An 18,270-nucleotide genomic window follows, 5' to 3' on the forward strand; every position below is an offset into this window, starting at 1 on the left:
TTTTGCCTTGTATACCAGTCTTCTTTCAGTAAACAACATATTTTTTTTAATGAAAGGTGATTTTGTAACAAGAGCGCATTTATTTAAAAAAATTATGTGATTGGTTCAAATTGAAGTTTTTTTTCATTTTTTAAAACATTGATTAGTTCGGATGCCGGTTATCGATGTAAAAAAATATTTTTTTACTTCAAAAAAAAAAAAAAAAAAAAATTGTGCGTAATTGGAATTTTTTTGTGTGAACAAATTTTTTTTATTTCACCCAACAAAAGCTTTTTTTTCCAACAAATTATTAATTTTTTCTACAACACGAATTAATTAAGATTAAAATACAAAAACCATTGAAGTTAATATTTAATTTCAAAAAAATTTTGATATTATCGAAAAGATATATTGTATCTTATAGATAACTTGCGTTGATAGGAAAAAAATTAAACATTAAACGTAAAAAACGTTTCTTTCAAAAACACTTAACAGTGTTAAGAACCTCAACATTTGTTTCAATAACATTTCTCTTTGTTCCAAACCCTTTTTATATTACGTAAGAATTACATAAAAAGTATCAACGACACTATAAACTTTTTGTCTTGTGCAGAAGTTTTCTTTCAATAGACAACACATGTTTTTTAATGGAAGGTGATTTTGTTAGCAGGAACGCCTTTTTGTTAAAAATATTATGTGCTTGGTTCAAAGTAGTAAAAATTTTGTTGGTAAAAACTTTTTTTTTTATTTTTCAAAACATTAATTAGTTGAGATGCCGGTTATCAATGTAGTAAAATATTTTTTTACTTTAACAAGAAAAATTGTGTAAAATTAGATATTTTTTCGTGAAACCAGAATTTTTTTTTCAATCATCAAAAGATTTTTTGTTTGAACAAAATATTAATCTTTTGGACAGCTAGAATTAATTTAGATTAAAATACAAAATTTGTTTGAATTAATATTTAATTTCAAAACAATTTTGATATTACATAAAAAAAATATTGCATCTTATAGATAACTTGTGTTGATTGAAAAAATTAAACATTTAACGTAAAATACATTTTTTTCAACAAAAAAGTAACAATCATAAGAAACTTAACATTCGTTTCAGTAACAATTCTCTTTGTTTCAATCCCTTTTTATATTACGAAAAATTTAATAAAAAGTATTATTGACACAATAAAATTTTTTTTATCTCGTGTACAAGTTTTCTTTCAATCGACATGTTTTTTAATGAAGGGTATTTTGAAAATCAAGAGCGCATTCGTTGAGAAACGTTATGTGCTTGGTTCAAAGTAGTATACATTTTTTTTAGCATATATCAATTTTGGTAACGGCTATCAACTTAAAATAATTGTTTTACTTCAACAAATAAAGAAACTTGTAGGTAATCAGATATTTTTTTGTTTGACCACCAAAATTTGTTCAAACAAGCTAAATTTGTTTAGTTTCAACAGAAACGTTCATTTTTTCGACAACAAGAATTTGTTGAGATTAAAATAGAAAAATCATTGAAAGGATTAATTAATAGGAAAAAATTTCGTTGTTACGAAAATAAAATTTATCAACACATAGATCATTTGCATTGATTGAAAAACATCAAACATTTAACGTAAAAAACATTAATTTTAATAAAAATTTATCAATATTAACAACCTTAATATTGTAAACCTTAAACTAATAAATGCTTTTTTGTTTTAACAAAACCTTTTATTTTCCGAACAACGGAACAAAACGTTGATTTTCTACCTTAACGAGATATGAGCAACATAAACTTTTAAATGTGATTCTAAAATTGACCCACTGCTTCAAAAATATTTAACTATTTTTTTCGTAATCAGCAGATCGAATTTCATATAATATCAAAAATGCCCTCTTCTCCATCAAATTTCGAATTCAGAAGTGTCTCGGTTAGCCTATATACTAAAATCCGAGGTGTTTTAAACACAGCCTATACAGTATACAATTCAGTTGGTCTCGCGTAACTGCCGTGTGCACTTCTAAGCTACACGATGGATCGTATGTAGTTCACAAGAAAACTTGTAACTGTTCATTAGCTGATTCTCGACATTTGTTAAATCTTTTGCTAAGTCTAAAGTTGTCATTTATATACATTTTTTTTGCGTTACATCAAATCATCCATCTAGCTAAAGTATACAGATATTTTGTGTGTTGTAGTGAGCAAATTTTACGCGATCCACGTGTGTTAGGCCATTCCGGTACCTATGTCAACATGGCCGACGAAAAGACAAAGGATGTTCTTATCAAGTGGAATTTAGCGTCGTACATCGAAGTTTTTGAAGGTGAGTTTTAAAAACGTAAATTTTTTCATGCATGTACATGTCCATAGAATAATAGTAATCATTGTTGCATTTGACGACACTTGCATGGTATTTTTTTCCAAACACAAAGCTGCTAGATGCACAGTTGGATTTTTGAAAAAGTTTTTTAACTAATAGTGTAAGTGTGTAGTGTTAGTATCTGAAAATGTGTTTGCACACAAAAAAGCAGGCAATTGTATAGAAGTGATCGCGATCTTATATTCATATCTGCACGTGCGGAGAAAATAAACATCTGGAGCCTAGTTCTTAAAAAGTTTGTAACGCTAAGCAGCATTATTTCGTGGATAGCCAGTTTTCAAGAAATTGTATATACATATATAGAAATGGTGCATGCACAGTGCTAGCAGGGCGGCTCACTATATATTATAAACGTGCAAGGCTCGATGTGCACGTCTACATATAAATAGTTAGCCTGGCGCTCGCTCGGTCGACCTTCAATATTAGCCGCCCAGCGCGAGACCGAGTACGAGAGAGAGAGAGAGCGAGAGAAAGAAAGATCCATGCGAATACCGGATAGAGGTAGTTGTTCTCTCTCTCTCTCTCTCTCTCTCTCTCTCTCTCTCTAAGCTACTCGTGACTGATTAAGCTTGCTAAACACAAGCAGCTCTGGAGAAAAAACTATATCATTCTTTTTCGCGCTTGGACGCTCTTTTGCATTTTGTATCGTGCTGCTGGCACTGCGTGCTTCCTCCATGTACATGTGTGTGTATTCTTTGAAGTAGCCAGGCATATTGACACAGTATTTGAACCGCATTCCTAAATTTATCTGACTACCCGCGGAATAATTAAGTGAGTCACTAATCTACACTGTAACAGGGCAAGGGTACACATAGATTTTACTTTTAGGTATTAATTTAGAAATTATTTGTTGTCATTTCTTATGTTTTTTGTAAAAAAATTCCCAGTAGAATACTATCTATGTTTAAACCCGTTTTTCAATTATCTATGAAATATAATATCTTGAAGAGGGAAATACTTTGTTCACTTTTTTTTTCTATTGTATAGAATTACGTGAGGAATCTGTTTTGAAGTAACCTTTTGTCATAATCGGTGTCATTTTTTATATAATATAAACATTGTGTTTCTACATAAATCGCATGAAACTGCTTACTACCGTTGAAAATATTATACAAAGAAATACGTATTACTTCAAAGAAAATTTGTATTGAACGTTTGAAATATTTTGACATATATTTTCTATGATTCAAAAACCTTTTTTTTTTTTGAAAAAATTTGTTTTTAAACAATGGTTAACTTCATTTAGTAAATATTTTTAAATTTCCTGACTTTTCAAAGATTTATTGTTTTACCCTGTGGTACGTTCTTTAACACAAGTAAATCAGACCTTTCATTGAAAGACATTATTTATACGAAATAATAGTTTGCCTACCTCGAGGGTTTTTTGAGACCTTTGGACATTTACAGCGCCCTTGGTAAGAAAAATAGGATTCGCTACGTAAGCGCCATCCGACCGCAGCTACTACTATAAGGTTTTTTTGTCTTGTGTACCAGTCTTTTTTCAGTCAACAACATATATTTTTGAATGAAAAGTGTTTTTGTAACAAGAGCTCATTGATTTAAAAAAATTATTTGCTTGGCTTAAAGTTAAGTTTTTTTTAAATTTTATAAAACATTAGTTAGTTTGGATGCCGGTTATTGAAGTGAAAAAATATTTTTTTACTTCAACAAAAAAAAAATCGTGCGTAATTAGAATTTTTTTGTGTGACCAAATTTTTTTTGTTTCAACCAACAAAAGTTTTTTTGTTTTAACAAATGATTAATTTTTTCTACAATACGAATTAATTAAGATTAAAATACAAAAATCATTGAAATTAACATTAAACTTAAAAAAAATTTTGATATTATCGAAAAGAAATATTGCATTTTATAGATAACTTGCGTTGATTTAAAAAAAAATCCTACTGTCCGAAGAATAGCCGAAAAATAGCCCCGGCGGCGATGGAACTTATGTGACGAAAACTACTATAATTTTCGGATTAGAAAAATTTTTTTTTTCGTAATACTGATTGAACACTAAGGGAATGAAATCCTCCAAATCATTTTAGAAAACCATAACAATTTTTTTGATCGCAAAAAATTTAAATATTTAAAATTTTATATTTAGGCTGATTTTTTAGTGTACAAGTAAAGCGAACGTATTACTAATAGTATATAACAAATAAATGCTTGTAAATAAAATCACCAGTTTATTATAATTTTGTTATTAAAATAAATACCTTTTTTCTGCAGCTAGTAAAGTAACTTTCGAAGTTTTCAGTGGTCTAGATGACCTTATGTTAAAAGAATCAATCCCGTCCATTGGTGATAGAGCATCTTTTAAAATTCGTTTAAATGAATCATCTCAAAAAGATAGTGGGGAGATATTAAAAGATCACAATTCACCAAAAAAAAGAACTGCAGTAAGTGCCGGTTGCCCAGATATGTTCACTAAATAATAGTAATACAATTATATTACATACATACATTCTTTGTTAAACAATTTTATTTTTTAATTATGAGGAAATGAGGAACTTACAAACATTCTATTCTGATCCACTTTTACACTTGAAAAATCCATTTCATAGTTTTTGTAGTAATTGTGTAACTATTCATTTTTTGTAATTACGCATATTTACACGATTTATCATTCTTCGGGAATTAATAAGTAGTTTAGTTAAATACAACAAAAACTAATGAAATGTTTGGGTTACGTTTTAATAAAAAACGATTGACATATTATTTTTCATAAAAAACTGCAGTAATTATATTACCGCATTTTTTTATGCACAGTTTTAATAAGTCCCTTTTTTATTATTAATATTGAAATCAATAATAGGATATTAATTTTATTTATAATAAAATCAATTAAAGAGAATCGGGAACCTTTTATAAATTTTATTCTTGTATTGTAGCAAGCAGATAATGATCGTATTGTTAAAAAGCTGCGAGACAGCACAGAAAATGAAGAAAATATTAACGATTGGAGTGAAGAATCTTATTTATCTATTGATAAAAACTCAATTATAAAAAAATTTCAATCAGTGAAATTAGGTATTGCTGCAATCAACAGAGAAGGGGAAGAATATTGTTATCAAGTATGACCAAAAGAAGTTCCTTGATCTAAAAGATAGAACAATTATTGTAGATTTTCTAATTCGTGAACTCAGGAAATTCACAAAAAAGTAAGAGTGACACAAATTTTAATTAAATGCATTCAGTGTTTCGGTAGGAGTTCCTACTTTACCGATGGACTTGTTTCAACATATCTTCATTAATTAATATTTCTATACCTACTTTTACTCAAAGTAACGAAAATAAGTGCAAATCTATTATTTTAAGGAATTATTTAAGCCAATGATTATTATAATTGATTGACAATTAAGGAAGAAAAAATACAAGGCGTGATCGCTAAAATTGTATCACACATGACAAGCATCTCAGAACTCTTTCGTCAAGACGCGTTGTAACTTTATATAAATTATCAATTATTTCTAATAAATTTTTGCTTGAATACTTGCTGATGTACCAGCTCTGTGCCTTTTCTCGTTATTTTTGCGTTAAAGTAGGTATACAATTATTTAAGAATGAAGATATATTGAGGTAAGTACGTCAGTCAGGTGCAAACTTCCTCAAATATGTCCTTAAATACATTTTAGTAACTGCATGATAAATTGTCTTTAACACACAGACTGGACAATGACGTGCTAGAAGCAATAGGAAAAACTATTGCAGCAGATTTTCGTGAGTCAGAAGTTCGTAGCACGTATTATATCGCACCGATATCAAGCAAATCTGCAAGTAATATAAATAAGAAATCTATTCCAACTCGGGGTAAATTGGTGAATAAGTGGCGAAATTTGTGTACTTTGATAAAGCCAGATAAAAATAATAGTGCCCAAAATATCATTCAAGACGACGAAGCTGAATATTTAACTGGTAAATACAATTATGGTATATTAAGGTAGTTAGTGTTAATATGTAAATGTATAACAGCTCAAATTAACATTTGTTGAATAACTTTCCACATTTATTATCGTTGATTAAAATAAATTCACATCAAAACAGCATAAAAACATATAAATCACATAAAGCCCGAGAAATATTTTTAAATTCTGATTAAATCCAAAAAAGTTAAGAAAATTTTTGCACTACATTTATATACTGAAAGCATTTCAAAACACTTTCAATATTCAATAATTAGATAATTTGAGCAGTCATTTAGTCGATCAAGGTAAATTTTATATAGTTATGTAAAAGTGAAATGATACAGCATACATAACACATCTATAAATAGTATGTGTTTGACAATAATTCATGTTCGAAGCATACTTGATGAAAACTTGTTAATTTGACTGTTATTCGGCATAATTATTGTTTCACAGCTATAAAGAAAAAAGTTTTTGTTTTCTTTTTTTTTATTTAAGTAATACAAATACGTTGCTTTCTTTGTAGATTTAACTGTAGATACTAGTTTAATGTGGCTAAAATAGAATCCAAACACTGCACTTGTGGAAGTTGCAAAAGAGCACTGGAAGAAAACGGCTGAGTTTAGAAAAAGAAAGTATTATTCTGCAGAGGATAAAGATTTAGTAACAATTTTCGACGAATTTCCAATTCTTAACCAACCGAATGCATTTACATTCGTTGAAATTGATTTTGATCATTAAAACTGTGCAACTAAAGATTTGCATCTAACTGTTGAACTTTGGAAAATATTTTATGAATCTGTTTCCAAAACTTCAAATATCAATTCAAAATACGACAGCGTTGAAACACTCAAAAACGTCTTAAAATCAAAAGAAGCATCGGATGGTAAGTAATTAAATAATTTTTTTTTATTTTAGTGTTAGTAATACTAATACAGTCACTTTATATTTGTAGATCAAAAGATTATAGTACAATTGCTACTTTTGGCTTATTTGATTCCATCCAAAGCATTGTTTCAAATAAAATCGAACAATCAAACTAAGAATTGGAAAATAACTATCGGAGATGCAAAAAATAGTTTGATACAGCATGCTATCGTAAGTATACATATTATTGGCCATTGAATTTCATCACAATATTACACGTTCACAGTTGTATACAATTTTTAATTTTACTACTTATAGACAGATGGTGATGTAGAAAAAATTAGAGAGGAAAGGTTACAGTATGCACAAAATCACAAGCAAACCTTACAGCCCTACATTTTTGCTGTAGGAGAAGATTATCATTAACTAGAACATTTTTACGTGTGCCTGAACAAAGTTTTGTATAAACTAGACAGTGCTCTAAAAGCACTTGACATCTGCTTCAAAGTTTTTCACGTATTTAACCTGCAATATCCTATTGAAAGCAAGCATATATGGCAAATGATACAGAAATGTTTGTATGGATTTGAAACCAAGTATGATGAAAAGTTGAGTTACACAGAACATATAATGTTATCGGTTCAGAAAAAAATGAAACAAAAGGCTGAGAAAAGCGTTACTTCTCCTGATTTACAGTCTGATGATAACGTAAGTGATAATTAGTAGTACTTACTGTGGTAACCCAAACTTAGCTATAAAAACGATTTTTTTTTTTTTTTTTAGTAATAAGTTCACTGCATTGCACTATGTGATATTGTTCTCTAAACAATAATCACTTTCATTAATTTAAATTTACAGTATAAACTTTCATCATTCTTATATTAATGTTTTTTTTTCTATCATTTTAATTTGTTATACCGACAAGTTGTTCACTGGAGTGTTATGATATTTTGACTCTAAAATATTTTCATTCATACGAAATGTACTTATCAAGTTCTAACAAAAATAAGTAGTAAGTAAAGAGCTAACAAAAATAAAAGTTCTATAGCTAAGTGAAAGTCTTGTAATTCTTGTTATATCAACTTAAAAAAGGTTTTAAAATGGTTGTTTGTCCATTTTGTGATATAACACTCGAAACAGAAAGTTTTATGTCACACGTAAAACTACTCCATAAATCAGAAATTAACAACGAGGTAAAGTGTTTCCATCAAGAATGTTGCAACACATTTCAAAACATATATGCGTACAAGCGCCATGTTCTATCTGTCCACAGAGAAGTTGCACCAAATCAAAATAATTCATATCAGGATAGGTGGAAGCCTAACGATGATGCAATTCCGGATTCTGTAGAGTATTGTGGTTTCCATGATCTTGATAAACTGCAATGTTCTGATTTACTCGTGTCTAATGTTTCTGCGGCTTGTAATAAGAATACCAGTGACATAACTGATCAGGCATTTTCAAAATTGGTATTTGACAATGTCGCACTTTTAATTTCAGAAATGTATGCAAAAAGTAAAATCAATCGAGGAACTGTAAATGACATAATTCAGTATATGATTACATTTTATAGGGGCAATATTTTAGACATTATTAACAAGAAATATGCTAATATAGAGGGTCTTTCATGCATGCTAAATACGATATCAAATGCTTTTGAATATTTTAAAAGCGAGAAAAAGGCTTTTAAGTATTTTGTAAAAAAAGATGCTTTAATCTTACCTGAAAGTATTTCAACTGATACTTACCTAAATATTATTTATGTTAACGGCAAAAGCCGTCCGGTTCAGAGTTATCATGATATCCAAATTATACCAATCAAAAAAACTTTAAAATCATTTTTGTCTTTACCACAGGTTCTTCCAGAAATTCTTCGCAACATTGAAACAGTAAAAAATAATAAAAATTGTAACTCATTTTACAACAGTGAATTATACAGTTTAATCATAGAGAAAAATTTCAAAAATGAAACGGTTTTGCCTCTTATCTTGTATAACGACGATTTCGAAATAAATAATGCTTTAGGATCTAGAAAGAATATTAATAAAATTGGATGTTTGTATTTCAATATTTTAGGTTTACCTTCTGAGTATGCAAGTCAATTAGAAAATATATTTTTACTGCAGTTGCATAAATCTGAATATCATAAAAATGTCGGTAACAAAAAAGTATTTGGTCCAGTAATTGAGCAAATTAAGGATGTAGTTAAGACTGGGATAGAGGTGGATTCAAATGGGAAAACTTTCCGTATTAATTTTATTGTTTCGCATACAACAGATGATAACCTAGGCCAGAACACGATTTTAGGTTTCTTCAAATCATTTTCTGCTCATCAATACTGCAGATTTTGCAGTATTGATAAAAGTGTAGCAGCAACCCTGACCGTTGAAAATAAAAATCTCCTAAGAACAGTAGAGAACTATAAGAAAGATTGTGTGACTAATTCTAACGGGATCCGAGAAGAATGCGTTTTCAATGATATTCCTTATTATCACGTGATTATTAACGGTTGTCCTGATCCGATGCATGATCTGCTGGAGGGCATTTGTCGCTATGATATGGGTGAAATATCATATGATTTAATTTGTGTGAAAAAATATTTTTCAGTAGATTTATTAAATTCTCGAATCAAGTGCTTCAATAAAAGCATGATGGGAGATAAAAATATTTTACCAGCTATAAGTATAGAGGCTGTAAAAACACGTTATCTAGTTATGTCATCATCAGAAATGTTTAATTTAGTAAACTACTTGGGTTTAATCATCGTAAATGAAATACCGCAAAACAGTAAAGCATGGAATTTATATTTATTACTTAGAGAGATCCAAAATATTGTTTTTAGTGCTGTTATCAACGATGTCATGATAGAAAGATTATCAGTTATTATCGAAAATCATCACACTCTATATTTACAAATTAATAAGAAATATTTAACACCTAAATTCCACATCATACTCCACTACCTTGACATGATGAAAAAATTTGGCTCTTTATTGCAATTTTCCTGTATCAGATTCGAAGGTAAACACAAAGACTTTAAAGAAACGGCAAATTCAATTACCTCTCGAGTTAATGCACCATTAACCTTAACTATTAAACATCAATTGAAATTCTCATACAGAGTTTTAAGTAAAAAAGGTTTTTGTGTTAGAATGGAAACGGGTCCTCCTGTAGAGCAAATTAACTTCAGCTTTCAATATCAAAACTTAAAAACTTTTCTACCTGATGAATTTGATAAGTATACTTTCGTTAACTGGGCGAGAGTAAATGGAACATTATACAAAAAAAATTGTATAATTCATAGTCGTTCCAGTGATACGTTTTACTGTTTTGGAAAATCATGTTATTTTTGATTGGATAGTACAAACAATCGACTTCTCATTATTTATAAATAAATGATTGTTCATTCCTTAAATAACCACTTGGCTGCATATGAAGTAAGCGAAACTAATTCTTGGAACTGTGTATGGCAAAATAATTTGGCAGATTTTTTACCTTACATTGAACATATAATATCTGATGGAAAAAGATATGTTCCGAGTAGAATATAAGTATCAGTGGTTAGAATAGTGAATGCTCTAAAACATTCAATGATAATTGATTAATTGTAATTCTAAAATACATTACAATTTTATATGAACGACAAAAAAAATGTTTAGTAAACACTGTATCTAAAAACTGTCGTCAAAAGTATTTTCATGAAAATTAAGTTTTTTTAACACTAATCGTGTAAGTTACAAATAACTATATGTTGTATTTGAAATTTCGTTGCGTTGTTTTAATAAAATAGTTATTCATTTCACCGCAGCCGTTCAACTTGTTTGAACAAAAACAAAATTATTCTTTAACGTTTTTTTCTTAAAAAGTTTTGAAAAATTTTATCACAAAAAAAGTTGGCTACTCATAACAGTATTTTAAGTTTGTACTAAGGATTATTGCTTTAAATAGATACTAATTTCTTTGAGCCTAGTACTTCCAAGACTGATTGTTACAGATTTACCATAAATTTAAAATAATATCAAACTTAAAGTATTATCTAGTATTAAGTAAGATTATGACTGAATTCTCAAAGATGGAATCCCCAGTTCCACATTCCATAAATGGTGCATGGTTAATTAAACTTATAAAGTTATGTGATGTCAAATTATCATTATATCATTGTAATTAAAATAATATAATTTTTTTTAAAGTAACAGTCACAAGCTTAACAAAAAATATTTATCTGATTTCTAAAAAAATTTCAATGAAAACAAGAAATGGTTCTTGATAGCTGTATCTTGTAACTTATTTTCTACAATGTATAATTAAATATTTTAAATAATAATAATTATTATTATTATTATTTGTATGCTGTATCTTGTAGAAAAAAAGTTACAAGATACACCTATCAAGAACCATTTCTTGTTTTCATTGAAATTTTTTTAGAAATCAGATAAATATTTGTACAGTTAAACTTGTGACTGTTACTTTAAAAAAAATTATATTATTTTAATGACAATGGTATAATAATATGAAAAGTACTTTTTTATAACATCAAATATTCTAAATCTAAAAATATATTAAAAAGCAAACAAAAAATGAAGTCTAATTAAAAAATTTGAAGTTAATTAAAAAATTTAGTCACAAAAATGACTGTTGCTTTAATAAAAAAAAAAAAATGATTAATGATATACAAATGGGTATTTGATGTAGATTAAGCTTCTCTTGGTACAAATACATTAGTCACTAGATTTATATAAATTGTATTATTACAAAAAAAGTACTAAGTTCAAAAAAACAATAATTACATTTCAAATTTATCGAAATTGATCTTAAATATATTTCTATTGCTTTTATAAAAAGGCTCCTTTTTCAAATGACATCAATTTCGACAAATTACTTGAAATACTTTATTGTATTGAAAGTCGTATTTTTGTTGTTTGAAAAAAATATCAGTGACAAATAAAAAAATGTTAACTTGAAAAATTATAATTTTTGTATGATAAAGTACCTGTTTATTGCGAAAAAACAAACTATGTAAGCAAAATAGTTCTCATTGATAGTACAACAAATTATTTCTATCAAAAAATTATTTTATGTTTATCTTAAAAATTAAGTAATATGTCCTCATGATTTATTAATGTGCCTGTCAGAGAGGATATATTTTATCTCTCCACAAAAATTCAACGTCAATACAAAAAGTCTTTGTATAGCAGAAAGGTATTTTTTTACGGTGGGGAAGAAAACGCTGTAAGAATACTGCTATCTCTGATATTGTACGAAATATTTTTTTGTTAAAAATAAAATTTTACTGATGTATAGAATGGTTTCTTTTGTTCATGACCTTTCTGTATAGGTTAAAAGTAATGTTTTTAATAGATCCTAATGTTACTTTGCTTCGAAGAAATATTTCTTCATGACTAATTAATGTGACTATCAGAAAGAATATATTTTATCTCCTAATAACAATTCATCTTCAAAACAAAAAACTCTTTGTTTATCAGAAATAATTTTCATTACCGTGCGAAAGAAGACGTCATGAGAAAACAGCTATCTCTTATATTGCACGAAATACATTTTTGTTGAAAACAAAGTTTCATTGATGCAGAAAAAGGTTTCTTTCGTTTATCATCCTATTCTGTAGGTTGAAAGTAAAGTTTCTTTGTTATAGAAGTAATTTTTTTCAATAGAGCCTAAGATTACTTTTCTGTAGAGAAGTATTTCCTAATGACTAGCTCATTTGCCTATTAGAAAGGATTCATTTTATCTATTCACAACAATTTGTCTTTGATGTAAAAAAATTTTTGTGTATCAGAAATAATTTTTTTTACTGTAGGGAAGAAAATGTTGGAAGAAATCAACTATTTCTTACATTGTACGAAATATTTTTTTGTGGTAATTAAAGTTTTGTTAATGTATGAAAAGGTTTCTTTTTTTCAACTATTCGCTCTATAGATTGAAAGTCAAGTTTCTTCGTTCTACAAGTAATATTTTTAATAGAGCCTAAGAGTGCTTTGCTTCAAAGAAATATTTCTTAATGATTAACTATTGTGCCTATCAAAAAGAATATATTTTATCCATTCACAACAATTCATCGTTAATACAAAAAAAATCTTTGTATATCATGAAAAAATTTTTTTACTGTAGGGAAGACAATGATGGAAGAATACAGCTATTTCTTACATTGCACAAAATATTTTTTTGTTGTAATTAAAGTTTTGTTAATATATGAAAAGGTTCCCCTACTGAAAATATTCAGGTGACTTGTCATGTTATTTGTCAGGTGACATGTCAGGTCAAAAGTCATGCCAATTTACCATATAGAAGTGTCATGTAGAATTGTCATGTGAAAGTGTTATATAGATTTTTATAAGCTAGATTTTCGGCGATTCAAAAATGAAAAAGTAAGACTTGTACTTCTAGCTGCTTAAAAGCTGTGAGAATAGCTAATATAAATAGTAAAAAAAAACATCCCTTAGCTCCATTAAAGGAATTTAAACCTGGTCCGGATCATAAGTAGTCGAAAGTCTTTACCACTTGGCCAGAATGGATTAGACACTTGGGACAGAATTCACGTCCTTATCAGGTACATCTAAGATCAAGTTTAAGTAAAATCCGTGAACGAAAAGTGGTTGTAAAATCAATTACTAAATTTACGGTTGACGAACATATTAAGAGACACAAAACAATATAAAAAGTTCATTTATAAAAAGTTATTTATCAATTAGGTAACTAAGGTGGTAAATGTTATTCACGAAACTATAAAATAAACATTAGTTTTAGATGTACCTGCATTCTGGCCAAGTGGTAAAGACTTTCGACTACCTATGATCCGGACCAGGTTTAAATTCCTTCAATGGAGCTAAGGGATGCTTTTTTTTACTATTTATATTAGCTATTCTCACAGCTTTTAAGCAGCTAGAAGTACAAGTTTTACTTTTTTATTTTTGAATCGCCGAAAATCTAGCTTATAAAAATCTACATGACACTTTCACATGACAATTCTACATGACACTTCTATATGGTAAATTGGCACGACTTTTGACCTGACATGTCACTTGAAAAATAACGTGACAAGTCAACTGAATATTTTCAGTAGGGTCCTTTTTTCCAACACCTTACTCTATAGATTGAGGGTCAAATTTCTTTGAAGTGCAAGTACTTTTTTTAACGGAGCTTAAGATTACTTTGCTTTAAAGAAATATTTGATTAACTTGAAAAAAAATTTATGTAAGTGAAATACATTTATTTTGAAAAAGGAAAAGATTATGTTAGCTGTAATTGTCTCTTTTTTGGATAACAGCAATTTTTTATTATTGTAATCGCATTTTCTTTGAAACCATGGTATTTTTTGGAAATTCAAAGTGATCAGTGATCCGTTGGGGGCGAAATGTGAGAAAATAAATAAATACAATTAAAGTGTATTTAAATTTTCTTGCGTTGATTTATTAATGCGCAACGTTTCGCTGACAATATGCGTCAGCCTCATCAGGCTACAAAATTAAAATTAAAAACACACAATGAGTGATCTGGAAGGCTCAAACACAAAATACAATAAATTTTGATGTAAATTGTTACCGCAGGTACGCGAGAATTCGTAAGTTTGGTTGACTTACTCGTCACCTGTAGTGCTATCGACTGACAACAAATTACAACAACAAGCCAGCGCCTATATAGGCGGAGCCGCAAACGTAGACGGTAAAGGGCGATGAACTCGATCGGGACATTTAAACTTTCGTAGTAAAGGAAGGTATGCTCTATTAAAGGAAAGCACATTCTCCTTTCTATTGATGTTGTGTTTGTCGAGTTTTATATAAAGCATTTCGGAAATAATTCTTTTTTTGTAATTGGATTCTTTGTCAAGGATTTTAAAGTTATCCCAATCGAATTCATGGTCAAAATTGATTTGGTGTGCACAAACAACGGAATCAGAGTTTTTACTTTTCATATGTTCACTGATGCGGACCTCCGCCGCTCGCTTTGTTTCACCCACATATGACGCAGTACAATTTTTACAATAAAACTCATATACTACATTTGTCTGTTTATGTTTATTCGTTGTATCTTTTCCTAAGCGGACGATATGCTGCAGTTTATTGTTAATAAGAGGGTAAGTGTGAATATTGCAGGGTTTTAACATGGTTGAAATTTTTTCAAAATTATTGTCAATATATGGTATGCCAATTTTGCAGAGAGGGTAGGTGTTTGTAGCGCTCAGTGTAGAAGTAAAATCGAAGCTACCTGCAACAGAAGTAAAAAGGATCTTGTTATAGTATTACCAAGCAAATTATTGAACACCATAAACTTTTACCAGCATTGCATTATGAATAAAATTGTAAGTCTGCTCTACTGAAAAAAATCATATATATTTACCATATGGATTTTCCATCTGGTTTTTCGATATGGCTTTTGTTTCAAATATCCATATGGATAAAACATATGGAAGTGAGTCAACCATATGAAAGTAGGTAAACCATATGGAAGTTAACAAGCCATGTGGAAGTCAGTAAATTTTAAGAGTTGTGATATTCCAGTATAATAATTCATACGCACGGGAAAAAATATTCTGCTGTCGATATAACGTGAATAATTATTAGGTATTAGAATTAGGATACACCGAATAACTGGAGCAATTTCATGCTGCTTTTTTGTTTGCTTTTCGAACTGAGACCATTGTTTTATGTTTACTTTTTCACTTGTTTAAACGATGAAAACTTATTTATGGATTTTTTTCGCACACAATCCGTATGCAAAATTATCTTTCGAACAACTTTTAATTTAACGTTTCCTTATATATTTAATAGTTTTTAAGACATTTAGGAGAATTTAGAAAAAGCAGAAAAATCATTCATTTTGCATGAAAAAGTTCACAATACGTGTGTTGGTTTATGTAAAGACTTTCAGGTATTGCTGTTTATATTTTTTTCTTAATTTTAAGCATGAATACGCATTGTTAAGATTAACCACTACTTTTCTAGTTTTGAGCCTCTGGCGCCTTGACTATAACTCTGCTGGCTCAGAGACGAAGTTATTATTACTAAAGAATAATAAAAATGTTTAAAAAATATTACTTAATATAATAACTTACAATGATTTTATTACAAATAATATAATTTTTTTATAAATGGTTCAACGTCAAAAAAGTCAAAAAATTGATCTCAAAAATGTGATCTTAAATTTTATATATCATAATTATAATAGTAATAAACGATAAAAATTTTTCTAAATAATAGTCTTGATTATTTGATTATTATTGCCTCAGGCTGTAAGTCATATACACTCTATTATACTGTTGACGTATTTGTAAAAAAATTAATTTGATCAAAAATTTGTAATAATACTACTAACATTACAAGCTTGCAATCCACGACTTCACTTTTAGTTTTTATGTTTTACAATACAGAGACTAAAAATTATAACGTTCCGTATATTAGTTTCTACTAGTTTTATACGCGATCGGAAAAACCATTGCTTTGTTTCTTTGAAATTTAATAAACATAAAATAATGGTCTCAGTTCAAAAAGTAAACAAAAAAGCAGCATGAAATTGCTCCAGTTATTCGGTGTATCCTAATTCTAATACCTAATAATTATTCACGTTATATCGACAGCAGAATATTTCTTTCCCGTGTGTATGAATTATTATACTGGAATATCACAACTCTTAATATTTACTGACTTCTACATGGCTTGTTAACTTCCATATGGTTTACCTACTTCCATATGGTTGCCTACTTCTGTGTGGTTTACCTACTTCCATATGGTTTACGCACTTCCACATGGTTTATCCATATGGATATTTGAAATAAAAGCCATGTGGTTTTTCCATATGGTAAATGTATATAGTTTTTTTTCAATAGAGTGGCAGCTAGGTATCCCGGCTACCGATGACAATTTTCTACAGTGGACAAGTGACATACGTCGAATTCCATCCTCAATCTCGAAGTTCAACGAGTACAACGAATAAAAAGCGTACTGAACGCCAAAGTTTTTGGCGTCATACCAAGAGACATGTAGCCAAAGCATAATCTGCTCTAACAATATGGAGTTTTGAAGCCATTCTTGCAGCCAATCAGGTGCTACAAAAGCAGATTTTGCATAACAGCAAGTCAGAGAAAATAACCTTAAGGATTTCGGGCAGCCACATCGGCTAAGAATTTAATCAGCCTCCTCCTTAGTGGTTCATCCCAACAGCATACTTACAGAAGTGTATTCTCCAGGCCCACTTCTTCAATCAATGGTGAGCTGTTAGTTATTCGTAGATTGACCCAAAGACGACATATTCTTTGGCCAGTGATGTACCTCTCTTCAGCATGGTCTCCATACGCAGAGACTCCTAAGGTAAGAGTCAAGATAGTCCCAGCGATTCGTGGATTAAAAGACTATATAAAACTTGCCACGATTAAACCAAGTCAGTCTTTTACTGGTGGACGTCACGAGCAAAGTTGTTCGTGGCAAGGCTGGGAACCCCGTCCACCGATGACCCTACGTTTTCGTTTCGACTATAAGCATTCAACCAGGAATCACTGATCCTTTCCGAGTCCCACACTGGGCGAACCCAACAGTAAATCAATGAAGGAAAAATAAACTTGAGTAAATAGGACATTCTCAAACGGGCAAGTATCACGAATTAATCTTCCCACCTCAGATTACCACAACAACTGAGCTCTGCAAAAAAAGAAGGTACTTGCTGGAAATTTCATTCGAAAAAGAGTTAAGCTCACTGATCCTTCTTAGGGCCATCAGACGTCGAACTATCTTGCCAACAAATACATGGCGACTTCACAAAGTCGATAAAAAACAGCCTTTAGTGCTCACAAAAGTTTTAACCATGCCTATAGTCACAAGAGGGCGAGTTGAAAGGAAAACTTCAAATGCTTTAAATGTATACAATCTTAGGTGTTATGAAACTGACGCAAAATATTTATCAAGGTTAAAACAGCAGCGTCAAAATCGACAAACAAAGACTCCATTACATAAGGTATTAGCTTTTCATTATAACCCTGACAGTAATCACTTAAATCTTATAGATTCTTAAATAGGTAGAAAAGTACGTATTTTTTCTTATTGTGGCAATTACAAATAGAAGTATTACGATTCAGGACTTAGTTGGTCTGGTAACGAAGTTGCAAGAATGGAGGAAACAATTTTTCAACTATATATTTTTGAGCACACGGT

At 29.5% G+C, this 18,270-nt stretch overlaps 1 protein-coding gene and 1 pseudogene across 1 annotated transcript in view; one reads left to right on the plus strand and one right to left on the minus strand.

The window, feature by feature from the left end:
- The window catches only part of Sas10 (UTP3 small subunit processome component Sas10), a 143,181-nt gene that overhangs the window by 89,563 nt on the left and 35,348 nt on the right, over positions 1-18,270 (minus strand). The gene's annotated exons all lie outside the window — the stretch shown is intronic.
- Positions 2,213-8,653, plus strand: LOC149375504 (uncharacterized; annotated as a pseudogene).

The sequence above is a fragment of the Copidosoma floridanum genome, unplaced genomic scaffold (genome assembly GCF_036245765.1).
Source record: "Copidosoma floridanum isolate Cflo_tuat_1 unplaced genomic scaffold, Cflo_Japanese_pri ptg000006l, whole genome shotgun sequence".
NCBI lineage: Eukaryota > Metazoa > Arthropoda > Insecta > Hymenoptera > Encyrtidae > Copidosoma > Copidosoma floridanum.